Here is a 16,465-nt window from a genome sequence, read left to right on the forward strand (position 1 = left end):
TAAGCTATTATGTTTTGGAGTAATCTGTTACTCCATAGCTACTGGGATAGCACTGAGTTTATAAATCAATGTGAAAGGAAGATTATGATCTGTATAATATTAGATCTCATGCAGGAATACAGAATATCTTTCTATTTATTTGACTTTCCCATAGAGGTTCTATATATTCTTGTTTCTGTTAAGTACCAGAAACTTATGGTTTCTTCTGTTATTATTTCTTAAATTTTGAGTTGATTATTGTAGCACAGGGAAATACAATTTAATTTGATAGATTCATCTTGTATCTGATTATATCATGTGAAAATAAAGTGTTATCTCTTCCCTTCCAACTCCTACATTTAATTTCTTTTTCTTTCCTTAATCTGTTGATCAGAACCTCCAGTAAATGAAACAAAGTTTCTTCAATTAAATATGTTTGCTATAGATTTCTATTATATAACTTCTGTAAAACTAAGGAAGTTCCTTTTATCATTATTTTATTGAGTATTTAAAACATAAAATGCTACTGAATTTATCAATTTATTTTTCTGTTTCAACTGAGATCATGTTTTCCCTCCTTTTGTCTATTGATATGACAGGTTTTCTGATGCTGAACTATCCTAGTAATTTGGGGGAAAACAGTACTTGTTTGTACGTGTTCCCAATACACTATTGAATTGGTTAGCTGATAATTTATTTGGGGATTTTGGTAACAGAAGTGCCAGGCAGCTTTTTCATTTGTGACCAGACATTAGTATCTACAGATCTTTCCTCTGTAGTAAGTTCAGTTTCTTCAAACACAGATCCTTCGAACTCTTGCCTCTACTCTAGGAGTTCTGGAATTGAACAGGACAGGAAGTTTGGAGCCTCTTGGTACAGTTCGGATTCTCATCCGATCTTCCTGCCTCTGGTTTGGTACCTCACTCCCATATTCCCTTCCTTGGTGTCTGGCCAAGTCCATAAACCTCCGCTCAGTTTCTCTAGAGACGACACCTCCCAACTGTTGCAGAGCTGGGAAAGTAGCGTCACCTGACGGAGGAGAAGATCAGACTTCAGACTTTCACACTATCTCCTTATTTTCAGGTTAATGGAGGTCTGGTTGATAATTTGTATAATGTCCATATGATGGGCTATTAGACAGCCAAAATAAAAAGGTAAAACTTCTGTATACTAATTTGTCCACAAATTGAATCAAAAAAAAAAAAAGCAAGTTGCAGAACAATATGTAGAGTGTGACGCCCTTAAAAAAGAAAGAAACCCACAAGCAACTCACACATGCTTGCAGAAGCATGAGCACGGACACATGTCTGCCGACACACCCACGTTTCACAGCGGCTACCTGGTTACCCACAGACCAAGAGACTGTGACGGGAGAAGAGACACAAGCTTTTACTTTCAACACTGTATTATTTGATTTTGTGATAATGAACTCAGATTACTTTCATAATTGCAAGAACCAAAGAAGATTTTTTTGTTACGTCCTCCCGCTCCCTAACCCCCACCCCAATTATCCCTGGATCTCAGTGAAAATCATAGTGGTTGAAACTGCTACTTACTAAGAAGGCAAAACCAGCGGTCTGGGCCCAGACGAACGACTCCAGCTGAAAAAAATGCTTAGCACAACCAGCTCTGCAACAAGCCCGGGCAGGAGCAGCGCAGAGCTTCCCCAGGCTTTCGTATCATTTCTGCTTCCCTCTTCCCCATTTTCAGCCCTGGTTGCCTGCCTTTAGCACGTGTTATACTATAATTACCAAAGCAATGGGATCGGTATAGCTTCTCGCTCCATGAAAGTGCATTCCCTTCTCCCTTATTTGAAGGCACAAGAGCTACTGAGCAAGGGCCACGGCAGCAAGGCCCATCCCTCGCTAAGATAAGGTGAGAAACACCCTGTGCCTCCAGGAAGAGCAGCGGCATCATCTGAATTCACTGAACGCCACACTCCCGAGTGACCAGCTCCGAGCCCCGCACACCAGCTGGTTTTCCCAGCGCCTTTCCCAGCGCCTTTCCCAGGGCCCTCCGCGGGGCACGGGACAGGCACATGTGGTGCGAGGGAGGATGCACGGTGAGCCCAGGGCAGGGAGGCGCAGTCGGTCCTTCCAAAGAGCCACTCTGGCTCTCACCGATGCAAGACACGCCAGTGCCAAGCGCTGCAAGAATGGCCAAGAGCAGCGAGGAAAGGGCTCAGGGCTCTTACCACAGCAGCTCTGAACCTGCTCCTCACGCAGGGCTTCCATCCACCCAGGAGGTCGTTGGGGGAGGAGGAGGAAAGGAAAATGAGAGCAGTGGCCCGCATTTCCGGAGCCATGCCTGGCACGGGTACTGGGCGCTTTATTTGCACTACTGCATGTAAGCCCTTGAACCTCTGTGCGGGGCACCATGATTATTCCTACTTTACAGGTGAGGAAATCGAGGCTCAGGGAGATGAAGGTCAGACAGTTTCAAGTGACTGGAGCCGAATCGCAGCCCAGGCAGACTGACCTCAGAACAACATGGAGAACCAGATGGAGAAGTAGGATGGGGAGGGAGGAAGGAATAAAACAAGTTGACCAAAGCTCTGACCGGTTCCTCCTTTCCAGTTAAGGACAGAGCAACTGAGTTTTGGTTGAAAATCAGGCCCTTAAGTGGGCTTCCCTGGTGGCGCAGTGGTTGAGAGTCCGCCTGCCGAGGCAGGGGACACGGGTTCGTGCCCCGGTCCGGGAGGATCCCACATGCCGCGGAGCGGCTAGGCCCGTGAGCCATGGCCGCTGAGCCTGCACGTCTGGAGCCTGTGCTCCGCAACGGGAGAGGCCACAGTAGTGAGAGACCCGCGTACGGCAAAAAAAAAAAAAAAAAAAAAAAAAAAATCAGGCCCTTAAGTCAAAGATTAGCCAATGTGAAACTCAAGGTAGGGGAGAAATTGTCAGGAATAATACTCCTATACTGCTTTGGGTATCTATAAGTATAAAGGAAGAACTATAAGGATAATGTTTTAACAAAAATCCTGAGCTGGGAGACAACCTCCACTCCTCCTCTAGTCCACCTGGCAGGAGGCAGACACACACAGGCAGGTCACAGCCACCTTGTTCCCACCTTTACCCTGAGGACAAAAGCCTCAGGTGAATCTTTGGGCCCAAAGTTTCCTCCCCTCATTCTGATAGGAAAGGGTCCCTCCCTAACCAGATGAGCCGAGTGGCAGGGGGACAACCCCACCTCTCTGACAGCTGCAGAACTTCAGCGCTCACAAAGTGACCTCCCAGACTTCATCATCCACTCTCAAAGCCACCAGTGCACCAGTGTCTCCATTCATTTATTAATTCAAACATTTACAAGTATAGATCAAGATCTTTGGGCTGAAATTTAAAATATACACATGAAATGCCACCGTATATTTTTTAAAGTAACATAACATGAACACCTATCCAAGGAAAAGGTGAACCCAGCAGGGTGGGGTGGGAGGGGAGTCGGAGATGAAGGGGGATAAGGTAAAAGTAAAACCAAGTAGAGCCTGGCTGCCAACACCCACCCCAATCTAGGCTGGAATGTGCCCCTGGCCTCCAGAAATGTGAATGCCCTCACCACCGCCAGGCTGGGGACTCCTTCCCGACCTCCCTGCAGGCACTCCTTGTGTATCTCCTGGCTCCAAGTGCCCCGCCTGCAGCCTGTGTGGTGGGAAAGGGACTGAGCAGAAAGCTAAAATAGGAGCATTCTCATCAAGGGGTAAATCTTGACATTTCTTTCTTCTTTTTTTTTTTTTTGCGTTAAGCGGGCTTCTCACTGTTGTGGCCTCTCCCGTTGCGGAGCACAGGCTCCGGACGCACAGGTTCAGCGGCCGCAGCTCACGGGCCCAGCCGCTCCGCGGCACGTGGGATCTTCCCGGACCGGGGCACGAACCCGTGTCCCCTGCATCGGCAGGCGTACTCTCAACCACTGCGCCACCAGGGAAGCCCTAAATCTTGACATTTCTGAGTCTCCACTTTTTCACCTGTAAAGTGAGGAGACTGGCTTATGCATCAAGATTCCTTCTAATTCTAAGGCTTATGGATTTAAAGTTAGCGATGACTGTGGGTCCCCTTCAGTTCAGGAAGGCCCTTGGTTTCTTCTGCCCCTGAAGAAAGGCAGTATTATTTCCAGGTAAACTAAAGGAGTTGGGTAGCCCCAGGCCTCACACATGGTAAATATTCTAAAATATTTTCAGAATTGATACCCCTGCTTAAAAAAAAAAAAATTGGAAAAATTGTCCCTATTAGAAAAGGCAAGGAGGTATTTGCTATTCACATGCTGACTGTTAAACCTCTCCATGGACCAACATGCATCATCCTTCCCCCAACCCCCCCTCACGAAGCCTCCATCACCTACAGTCACCTGAAGGAGAGATGGTCTCACAAAGAACTCAGGTGCATGCAGCCAAAGCTGCTATGAAAAGGTAAAGACATATTCCATATTTGCACTCCTTTTTACTTAGCTCTTTTAATCAACCCTTTCTGATAAATAATTCGTCTCACTTCAGCAACTGTCAATTTTAGTAAAAGGTCAAAGCATTAACCTTGCGCTGCTGTAGGAGGGAACTTCTCCAGAGGCCTTCAGAGAGGCCTAGAGACGTTCTATGGAGGGAGCAGTATTTCCCACAAGACTAAGAAACGCATATTCCAAAGAGATATGGGGTGTCTGCCTCTGATACCCTAAACTCCCAACTGCTTCCTAATGGAACAACTACAAGGCATTACCTTCTTCTGAGATGCTCTTAAACAAATAAGGTTCTAAGCATGTTATTGTAAATGAGATATAACAGGTCTGTCAAAGCAGGTTCTTTAAACTGTCTCGATTCTTTTGAAGTCACTGAACAGACATTTGCTTAGATCCTTCTAAGCAGTGTAATAGCGAGAACACTGATACTGTGTCAAGTCAAAAGTATAACCTAATTTTATGTTTCACAGATTAACTTGAGGGAAATACAATACAAACCAGTGTCTTCCACTGTCTCAGCAGCTAGGCTCTTCAGAAGGGGAGCTTCTCACCGTAATACTGAACTTAGGCCAATTTTCATTAAAAGGCCTCAGCCAGGTCAGAAGCCATGATAAAGCTGATTCTTTGAATTAACACCTTAAACCAAGATGATGGCAAGATGATTAATTCTGTTAAGGAAGCTGGTGAAGTGGAAGTTCTACTTGGGTACAGGGATCAATTGCAAAGTTCCTATACTTTTCATGTCCTCCTCCTTCGGTCACTTCTGACTAAGGCATCACAAAACCTGCAGCGGGAACACCAGAGTGTCACTGCACGTCTGAATTCACTGTGTCCCCTGAAAGGAGGTCACCCTTGGGCAGCCTTCCTGAGATCTTCTTGCCTCATTTTCTCAGCCTCCTCCTTGTGTAGTTAAGAAACTCCAGCCCCCTCATAGTACAGAGGAGAAATTAAGAGATAATCTCAGAAGTCTTCCCCCAAATCAAGGGTACAGCCGAGACTAATATCCCAGTGTCTGGACTAAACCTCCTTTGAGGCTGGTGTGCTAAGTGTGGATTTCATGGTCCTGGTGCTCAAATGTGTAGACAGAATTTATCCCCCTACTCCTGGCCCAGGCAAGGTTGGATCAGCCTAACTTACCCAGCCTATCTAGTCATATAACCCTGTCCCAACTCTATGTCGCTAGACTTTGTAAGTGCAAAGGAGAGATGGGAGAAATGAGGACGGGAGAGATGAAGGAACGTAAACAATATGACTTCCAAGGGTCAGATGAACCAAAGCCAGCCTGAAGGAGAGGGGAGAGCAGTCAAATCTATCAGCCTAAGATCTTTAGTCCATTTTAAAACTGATTTATGGGAACTTCCCTGGTGGCGCAGTGGTTAAGAATCCGCCTGCCAATGCAGGGGATACAGGTTCAAGCCCTCGTCTGGGAAGATCCCACATGCTGCGGAGCAATTAAGCCCGTGCGCCACAACTACTGAGCCTGCTCTCTAGAGCCCGCGAGCCACAACTACTGAAGCCCACGTGCCTAGAGCCCGTGCTCCGCAACAAGAGAAGCCACTGCAATGAGAAGCACGTGCACCGCAATGAAGAGTAGCCCCCCGCTCGCTGCAACTAGAGAAAAACCCACTTGCAGCAACGAAGACCCAACACAGCCATAAATAAATTAATAAAATTTAAAAAATGATTTATGGGAATTCCCTGGTGGTCCAGTGGTTAGGACTCCACGCTTCCATTGCAAGGGGGCACGGGTTTGATCCCTGGTGGGAAAACTAAGATCCTTCAAGCTGCGTGGCGTGGCGAAAACAAAACAAAAAAACTGATTTATGCAACTTCCAGTCATTACAGGGAAAGTAAAAAACTCAAGCTTTGAGCTCCAAATACTTCTCTACTCACATGGAGAACTGAGAGGATCAAATGAGACCTAAGGACAAACTTCAAGAACCAGAGTCTTCTGATGGCACAAAAACTGGTTCCTAGGTGATCGAAGCCATTTCACCACCAACAAAATAAAAAGACTCTAGTTTTTTCTGATACCCTCACAGTACCAGAGATTTATTATAATTCGTCTTGATTTATTACGCTGTTCTTTTTCAAATCCCACGGATATTTGATGCCAAGTCTGCAATGGGGAGGGTAACCGCCAAGGGTCTGTAATGAGTCCCAGTGTTTAACCTGAAGACAGTTGAGAGCGGGCTCTTCCTGCAGCAGCAGGTCTGGGACATTTTGAGGGCTTCCTTCACAGCTCCTACATGCTACGCAGGCTGGAGATCAAGGCCAGTATCTAATCATTTACATTTAAACGTGAAAAGCCTAGCAGGCAGCAGCCCCTGGGATGCAGCAGCTCAGAACCAGAACAAGGGAAAACCCGTATGGTCGAAAACCTCAACAGAGGTGTGCAGAAAGCCTGGTGCAGCTTCTGGGTGAAGAGACTTGATTTATTTAAAGGAGAAAAGGAAAGGGGACAATTCCCCTGGCTCCCACCAGCCAAAGCTGCGCCCAAAGCAAGCATAAGGCCTACTAGTTACTGCTATCTGACGTCTTACCAGTTATCAAACTCAATCCAAACACTTCTGTCCAAAGTGGCGTGATGAGAGCTGCTGCTTGTTTCGTGCCCAAGTGCAACACAAAGGGCTGGGACCCCCACTGTCCAGGAGGGCTCCAATTCCCCTTCAGGTTGCCCCCAACTTTAACCATTTCTCTCACTCTTCTGCGAGGCCTTTGGCAGGCTTTTCTTCCTCAGCCTCTGCTGCCTGCGGTGCTGCTGGGCCAGCAGGTATGGGGAAATAATCCTTGGACTTAACTGCTACTGTGGTGTTATTCTCAGAGTGCCCCTTGCTACACTGCTACTGAAAGCCAGAAAAGGAAAAAGCTGCACACAGCTGATGAGAACAGCCCCCCTAACAGGACAGCCCCAGGCTATCATCAGATCTATACACTCCTGCAGGGAAAGAAAAGGGAAGGGGGCAGGTCAAGTATCAGAGTACTTATAGGCCGAGAGAGGCAGAACAAGAGGTTCTTCTCCCTCAGACCCCACATTTGCTGAGGGGTTTACAGTGGCCTCCACCCCCTCCATACTCAGCTCAGGGCTAAAACAGCGCTTCCCAAGGCAGACAGACAGCACCCACTCCACCAACTTCCTCGCAAAGCAGCTGTGGATGACCATCCTGAGGCCTGTGCTGATGAATCCTGTCTATGAAGTTTTCATTTTCTCCTGTAAAGTTATTTTCAATCCTACTTCCTAACGCTTTGGACTATGGAACTTGAACTAGAAGAAGGTTCAAAACTGACAGAGACCCAGAGAAAGCAGAGGAAAGAACAGAAGAAACTGGGCCACCCTGCTGCCCTGAACCGGCCAACCTCCCGGCTAAGGGAAGGCTCTTTAGTCTTGGGGCTGAAGGGGCTTGTCTTCCTCAAGCCCCTCTCAATCAAGGACCAAATTAAATCATTTAAAATCATTAAAAACGGACTTCCCCGGTGGTCCAGGGGTTAGGACTCCGTGTTTTCACTGCTGAGGACCCGGGTTCAGTCCCTGCTCGGGGAACTAAGATCCCACAAGCTGCGTGGTACAGCCAAAAAACTAAAATCTGCCCCCACCAAAAAAAAATCATTAAAAAAAATCTCCAGGTATTGATCAAACCTGGTGATTCTTGCTGAGCAAACAATAAAACAAAACTCTGTCGCCATCTATATTTGTACTGGAATAACCCACTGATTTCTCTTTAGATCAACAATCTGCTTGGCGTGAATAAGCACAAAACAAACAAGCCTTCGAGTTACACAGGAGTCAGAGGAGCAGGGCAGTGGAGGTGGCTGACAGGGAGGATGTTTTGCGAAGAGGCCCTGGAGCCATCGGATTCTGAATGAAGGAAAACCCCAGGAGATTCTAACCAGATCGGAAAGAAAACACAGATCAGGACTCTGTACGGAGAAATGCCGTCATGACAAGGACCCTAAGTCTTGAGTTCCAACAAGCCAAGTAACTGAACGGGAAGATGCCACGGGACTGAATAAATGTGCTGGGGGAGAAAAGTTTTCCTGAGACAAGTGAGAAGTTTAAACGAAAGCCAGGGGTCTAACAGGTGGAACCACGACCGTCCTCGAGCAAGCTTGGTCCACGGGTTCATGAGGGGATTCTCACCTGCCCTTCAAAGGCTGAACACTTCACACACTTACTGGGGTGTCACTCCAAGAACCAGAGGCGCGCCTGCCGGGAAGTTTTACCTCTGAACGAACGGGAGGACACAAACTGATTCTCAAAGCAGTAAACCAGGAGACACCCTGACGCATTCTCACTTTGTCTAGCTACCGAATGAACGACGTCTGTGCGCTGCAATCCCGTTTGCTTTCTTTTTCTGACAATAAAATGACCAGAGCCGGAGAACACTGGGTTTTCCAGTTGCTTCTCAAGGGACTTACCAAAGCGGACGGTTGAACTTACTGGTATTAAAAGTCTCTTCCATGAGACAAGTATGTGGCAATTTCTCCTCCCACGCACTACTTGTGAACTTCAGTCCCTTTAAGTCTGTACAAGGATACAGTTCCCACTCTTTTTAAAGAGTGCTAATGCCATGTTCATTCTTTAACCAAGAAAGGTAAACACTGACATCAGACAGAACTATATACCTGACTTTCAAACCTGTTCCGGCCACGACCACTAGAACTTATGAGCAGTATTGTCATCGAAAATGGTGGAACCCTCAGCCCAGCACCTTATTTCCAGGGTCTCTGACCAGAGCCGCCAGATAGACACATGAACTAACATTACAGCCACTGGGACCTATGGAAGGAGACAAATCCTTTCACAGTTGACTTCCTCAAGCACGGACCTCTGAAGAGGAAGATTCTAATTCATCTTTATGGATCCTTCTATTTCAAATATTAAAAAAAAAAAAAAAAAGACTTCTGAAGTGAAATGGGGAGGGGGACCTATAGAAATAACCAGCAGCTACTAATAGCTAAAATGGCTGCAGCCCTCAAAATTTTCTGAAGCAGCAAATAGTCCTCATTACATATAAATATAACCTGCCAGCTCAGCAAAGGAATGGATCCAGATTCTAAGCAGCTCCGGGATGGCTCTGGGTCACTGGCTAGCAAATGTCTTTATTGAGGAAATACCGGAGCAGAATCACTACTTGTTTTCCCCAAAGCTCGCGATGCGAATGACATGGTCTCGGTCCTTCGAGGGTACGTCCAGTGAGAGGCGAGGCTGACTTGCCCAGGGCAAGCTCAGTTCAGTAGGAAAGGCAATAATCACTCCCTACAGACTATGTGTTTATGCTGTTTCTCTTCTGTAAAATCAAGATCCTTTGTCTCCAAGCTCACCTGAAGCGGTCATGAACAACATTCCCATGCCTGTCTAGCAGAAGTGACTCTCCACAGACCGGCAGGAAGGGGTTTCTTGCTCCAGACGGAGCTGGTGTGTCCACGATGCCTCTGGCTTTGTGGGCAGAGGAAAAGGCTCTCTCCCAGAGGGAGCAGCTGTGCCATTATCAAGCCTGCAGCCTTTCCAAGAAGACCTCACTGTCTGAGGACAGAACAGGACCTGCAGCTGCCCCAGTAGCATGGCAAGTGCTGGGGACCAAGTTCTTCCCAACAAGAGACACCCAGGACCTTAAGTCAGGACCCTGGTTCCGCACAAGAAGGGAGAGATTCTAAATCCCAGGTCGGGGACTGGGAAAGTGGAGTGAATATGCACAAAGGGAGGGGGTGGTACTTAGTTCTAGTTGGCCAGCACTACCACGTTATTCAAACCAGAGAAATAGTTCCTTTAGAAATCACTACAATGGAAGCAAGGGGCAAAACCCAAATAATGTTCCCACACTTCTCAGCTCTCTTCTCCCATCAATGCTGCACGGGACGACACCTGGCCCTGCCTGCTGGGAGAGGGAAGCCAGCTCTACAAATGAACAAGGACATCGGCCCACCTGCTCTGCCACTTAGAAAGCCTTCTTTCTGCATTTGCTCTGGGAAGCTGATAAGATCACAATAATACGTTCATCCAGACACCCTGCTCCTTTAATTACTGTTCTAAAACAAGAGAGCTACACAGGAGAACCGACCAGGAAGAGAGTCAGACCCTCTTGTTTGGACTTGACCAGTATGACAGGCCAGGTGTGAGAGACAAGGAGGGGCTGAGACTGTCCAGCTGATGGGGGCAGTGAAAGCCAAGGCACCATCGCCACAGAGCTGGTCTCACACTCCAGAAGAGGCAACGCTCCACGTGAACAGGTGAGGCCAATCCCCCAGTGGAAATAATAGCAGGAGAGGAACCAGGCACAACGCAGTAATGCCATCACAGGATGGGCATGGAGGAGATGGTCAGGGAAGCACAGAACGCTGCTCTTACTGACTGGGAAATTATTAAATCACTTCTTAAAGTAAAAGCAATGATTCTAGACCCTTAAGTAGACGTGCCTGATTCAGAGATCAGAATAGGGGCTGAAAATCCAGCACAAGACCTGAGAAGCCCACAGTGATCTCCTCTGTGTCAGCTCTACCCGCTGTGCCCTCCCCACGCTTTCTCTCTGCCCAGGATCTTAGACCAGAGACCAAGAGCTAGTGCCTAGCTTATCCCTGGACCCACTGAGGCCAGCGAGGCGGCGGCAGAACACCCAGGGAATCAGGAAGGCAAAGGGGCGTCAGCTTCTCCCTGGAAGGCCATGACTGGACTTCCAGAACCAGACCCCTGAAAGTACACTGCCCCTCACAACAACAGTTGCTGGGTTTTATTTTCCTTCTCCAAACCAGGAACCACATTTCTGGATCAATACAGTTAACAAGGCGCTTCACACTCTGGAAGACAAATTGTACGTGAAAACGCTACGCTGTTGAAACACACAGCAGGCCCATTATTTTCCACAGGGCTCTGCCATTTCCACAGGAACCCCAAATCCAGAGGGAACTAAGTAGTCCTGCTGGGAGGAGAGGGGGTAAGAAGTGAACTGTCAACAAGGAGGGAAGAAATGATTTTAAATGGAAGCAAACCTATGGGTTGAAGGAAGTTAATTCAATGAAAAGCGAAGTTTTGCCACCGAAGGGAATATAACAGAAGAATGTGAGTGAGCTACCATGACAAGCCAAACAAGCCAGTGGACGATGCTACAGCAGAGGCAGCCTGCACAGGGAGCCCAGGAGCCCAGAGCAATCAGGAAACCCCTAAAGGATTGTTTCTAAAGTCTAGATTTTCTTGAAAATGTGACGTGTCATCCCAATGCACAAAATGAAAAGACATCATCTGAGCGCATGAGGAAAACTCTATTTCTGTGAGTCAAGTCTGCTTATTCAATACTTGCGCTGTATTTTGCAGCACGAGGCACACCTGTGACGGGAATTACAGATGCAAAGAGAGGAAGACCTCTGGGCCCACAAGTAGCCCTTGATGGCTGCAGTTTTCATCTCTCCAGCTGGAGTCCTCAAGTTGGAGAATATAATTCTTCTCTGACCCTCTGTTCCCACCTTACACATATATTTAGATATTTGGTGTTTAACGTTAGGGTTCTAGCCACCCACCCAAACTCACTGAATTTTATAAGGTGAGGTGGGTAGTGAGATAAAAATCCCCGAGATTTCCTCTGGGATCTATGAATAGAGCTTCAGGAAGGCAGTTGGCCTACCTGGGGCAGGACTTTAAGGAAAAGAAAAGCCCGTTTCCTCAGGAGGTTCCTCCCTCACTTCCAGCACAGACGCTTCGTGGAGCCAAGTCACAGGATGTCTAGCCTCTGGAACACACGTGTCATATCCCTGATGGCAGCAAACGAAAATGCTTTTCCCATCTGCGGGCTCAGATTCTCCTCATTTTCACATGGGTCACCAGCTCTATTTTAATTTTAAAAGTTGGTGCCACAATGGAGCAGAATCACAGAGGAGATCATGGGGAGATTAAAACTGCATTTGGTGAAATGCATCAAAACGATAAGATGGGCCGATGGAGGACTGCACAGACGGAGAGTTTGTGATAAAGCAAATACAGGAAAATATTGATTGTAGAGTCTGGGTGGTGGTTATGTGGATGTTCACTGTATAACTCTCTTAATTTCACTGTCTCTGGCGGATCCATCTGCCTGAGGATGGAGGTGGCCTTGCCGGAGCGGGGGCACTCACACTTGTGAGATCAGAAGACCTGGCTTCACCTTAAACATGCTTGCTGGCCTGAAGGCGGCTTGTCAGGTCAGCAAGGGTACTTTACAAAGGCGTACATCAGAATCAGCTTCCTCAAAGTTAGGGTCCTTTACAAACGACTCATGCTTGGGCCCCACTCTAACTCTCCTGACCCACAAGCTGAGGCTGGCAGGGTAATGTAATTTTTCTATCTCAATGGGGATTTGCATCGTTCTTGCGTATACACTGTCAAAACTCAGTGAATGTCTACTTCAAATGTGTGCATTTCACTGTATGCAAATTTTATATCAAGAGAAACTATAAACAAATACTGAACACCAGTTAATTGTATGCATGTTGAAATATTTAGAGGAAAGTACACAGATGTCTGCATTTACTTTGAAATGCGTCAAAAAATAAGATTGATGGATAGATAGAAGAGTGGCGAGATGAAAAGAAATATGATGACAAAATAAGTATAGTAAAAAAGATGTATTTGGGGTGGGTAGTGATAGTGGTGGTGTTATGGCTGTACCAGCAAACAAGTATTTTTTAGAAGTTCCTCAGGTTGGTTAAACAAACTGTGGTCCATCCGAACTGTGGAATACTGCTTAACAAAAAAAAAACAAAACAAAAAAGGAATGGAATCTTGATATACACAACAACTTGGAAAGGGTGGTCCAGTGGTTGAGACTCTGGGCTCCCAATGCAGGGGGCCCAGGCTCGATCCCTGGTCGGGGAACTAGATACCACATGCCACAACTAAGAGCCCGCATGCCACAACTAAAGATCCCGTGTGCCGCAACAAAGACCTGGTGCAGCCAAATAAATAAATAAATTTTTTTTAAGAAAAGAAAAAAGCCAATCCTGAAGGTTATACACCTGTATGATTCCATTTATAGAGCATTAACAAAATGACAAAATTATAGAGATGGAGAATAGATCAGTGGTTGCCAGGGGTTAAGGATGGGGGTGAAAGGGATGGGTATGACAATAAAGGGAAGGACTGGGGATCTTGGTGGTGATGGAACATTCTATAGCTTGATTGTGGTGGCTGGTACTCCAACTTACACATGTGATAAAACTACACAAACTACACACACACACACACACACACACACACACACACACACACACACACGGGTGGATGTCAAGTGGTGAAATCTGAAGGTCTGTGGATCGTCCCAAAGGTACCAATGCCAATGTCCTCGTTTTGATATTGTGCCACAGTTACATAAGATATACCACTGCAAGCGAACTGCATGAAGGTACAAGGGACCACTCCATTATGCTTACACCTTCCTGTGAATCTATAATTATTTCAAAATAAAAAGTTAAACAAAACTTCCTCAGACGATTCCAAACTTCCCTAGTTAAGAACTACTCATTTAGTCTAACCACTTACTGTAGAGAAGAAAAATCAAAAGTCTATAGAGGTCTCTTAATCACAAAAACTTCATCTTCTAATTCTAAAACTAAAGTAAACTTAATCAATTACCAAAAATGTTTATTGATATTTCTGAGCCATTTGTGCCTAAAGACATCATCCCTTCCTTCCTTGGGATAGTAATCCTGGCATTACATGAAATATTAGGATTGAGATAATCCAAATGGGTAATGTGGGGGAAAAAGAGGTAGGTCAAGTGGACCAAAAGGAGAGGAGAGGGAAAAAAAAAGAGAGAGAGAGAGAGATGCTTTCTAAGTGACATTGGAGCAGGTGTAAATTTGCAAACTAAAAATTATAGAGTTTTTAAAAACTGAGTGTTTCACACCCATCATATCGAAGCCTAGGTTTGTCAAAACAGGGTTCTCTCAGTTTTCAGAGCTTCTAAACCATTATTTGCTAGTAAATTTCATGAGACGCAGAAGGGGACATGCTCTAGACACAGCTGTTTCCATCTGTTGTTGAAAATAAGATCCTGTCTAAAAAAAGAAAATGTTAAAAAGTCATAAATCCTTCAAACTACAACCTCAGCAGGGGAGTGAACTGCAATTCTTTTCATCTTTTAAAATGTAATAACTTTGCTCTAGCTTGATCATATAGAAAAGGAAACCATTCTGACACATTTAAATGCTGATGTGCTGATGCCCTTAAGAACCGGAAGACTAAGCAAAACAGGGCCCTCGGGGCTTCTACAACTTAACAACTTCACCATCCTCCCTGCTGCTTTTCACCACCCCATCCCTTCTCCAACCCCCCAATCATTAAGAAAAAATAACCGGTAAGATCTTTGTAACCAGGATTAATAATGATTTGGGAGCTAAGAATCCGGGACTTGTTAAATCGTGAGAACGATACCAACTTGAGTCACTTGCTGAAAGTTCACAGGAGAGTAAACCTAAGACTTAAAAATTATTTGAAGAGCCAAGTCTCAATTCCCAAAATTAAAACCAGGGGAACTTCCAGTTACAGTAATATGATAGCCTAGAAAACCAGAAAACCCTACTGCTACAACTACCTAATACTATTGGAAAACAAAAGAAAGAACTGGAAATCCCCAAGCGCCAGAAACCAAGAGAACTGAAAAGAGAAAGTGAGGGTTGGGGGAGGTTGGTCTGCTTGTGCTACAGAGGAAGAAAAGCCTCTCCTGAGCTCTGCAGCTGCAGGCCTGCACCTCCTACTCTGATGATGAGGTTGCAGTCGAAAATTTCAAAACACAGAGGGAAACAATCCACCAAGGGCAAGACTCCAAAAACAGTACAGTCTGACAGATCCTACAAATACGTATACAGTAACGTCTACACCTTAACTTTTTTTTTTCCTTCGGCTACGTTGGGTCTTTGTTGCCGCATGCGGCCTTTCTCTAGTTGCGGTGAGCGGGGGCTACTCTTCATTGTGGTGCGCAGGCTTCTCGTTGCGGTGGCTTCTCTTGTTGTGGAGCACGGGCTCTAGGCACGCGGGCTTCAGTAGTTGTGGCACGTGGGCTCTAGAGCGCAGGCTCAGTAGTTGTGGCCCAGGGGCTTAGTTGTTCCACAGCATGTGGGATCTTCCCAGACCAGGGACTGAACCCGTGTCCCCTGCCTTGGCAGGCGGATTCTTAACCACTGCGCCACTAGGGAAGTCCCTACATCTTAACTTTTAAATTGTTCAGAAAAAATTATACATGAAAGAAATAAGGGAGTGAGAGGGAAAAGAGTTCAAATACGACAAAATGTTAATTGGCTAAATCTAGGTGAGGGGAATATAGGTATTCGTTGTCCTATTCTTTAAGATTTCTGTAGGATTTAAATCTTTCAAAATAACAAATTGGGAAAAAGAAAAAATATATCTTATACATTTATAAACATAAAACCAATGTCTCTATCAAGGCAATTAAATATGGCAATGAATGTGGGGGTTAAAAAAGATTGAAAGAACTGGAGGCACTTAATGAATGATTTAATATGGTTCCAAGCCAAGTAACTTATAGAAAGAAGTAAGTCCCCAGGAGATCATTTGAGGGAGAGTTAGTTCATTTATTTCAGGGGATTTAATTTCCATACTACTTAGAGCAGATAATAGTATGCATTTGTATTGGATCATCTAAGGAAATGTAATTGCCAACCTCACCAAAAGATCTAAGAATAATATTTTCACTAGATATTCTACAGCCATGAATCCTGAATACTAAATTAGCAAAAGGCTTCTTATGTTAATGTCAAAGTGATTTTTAGAAAGAAAACAATACAAGGGGATAAAAAAATAATTCATCTATGGATTAAAAGAGCTTGTGGGACAGCAAAGCAGAACCTATGGGAAATTTAAAATGCATATACTAGAACAGGAAAACCTATACAGGAAGTATTGATAGATTGCCTAATTCTGGGAGACTTGGGTTGGGGGAGGGGGGGCGGAGAGAAGATGTGGAGGGTGCAGAGCTTCTTTCTGGGATAAATTGATGGTGATGATGGTTGCACACCCTGAATACACTAAAAAGAATTGTATACTTTAAATGCATGAATTATA

General features: G+C 45.5%; 1 protein-coding gene across 1 annotated transcript in view; it reads right to left on the bottom strand.

The window, feature by feature from the left end:
• The window catches only part of ZNRF1 (zinc and ring finger 1), a 97,992-nt gene that overhangs the window by 39,722 nt on the left and 41,805 nt on the right, over positions 1 to 16,465 (bottom strand). The gene's annotated exons all lie outside the window — the stretch shown is intronic.

This window comes from Leucopleurus acutus, assembly GCF_964270905.1.
Source record: "Leucopleurus acutus genome assembly, chromosome: 20".
Lineage (NCBI taxonomy): Eukaryota > Metazoa > Chordata > Mammalia > Artiodactyla > Delphinidae > Leucopleurus > Leucopleurus acutus.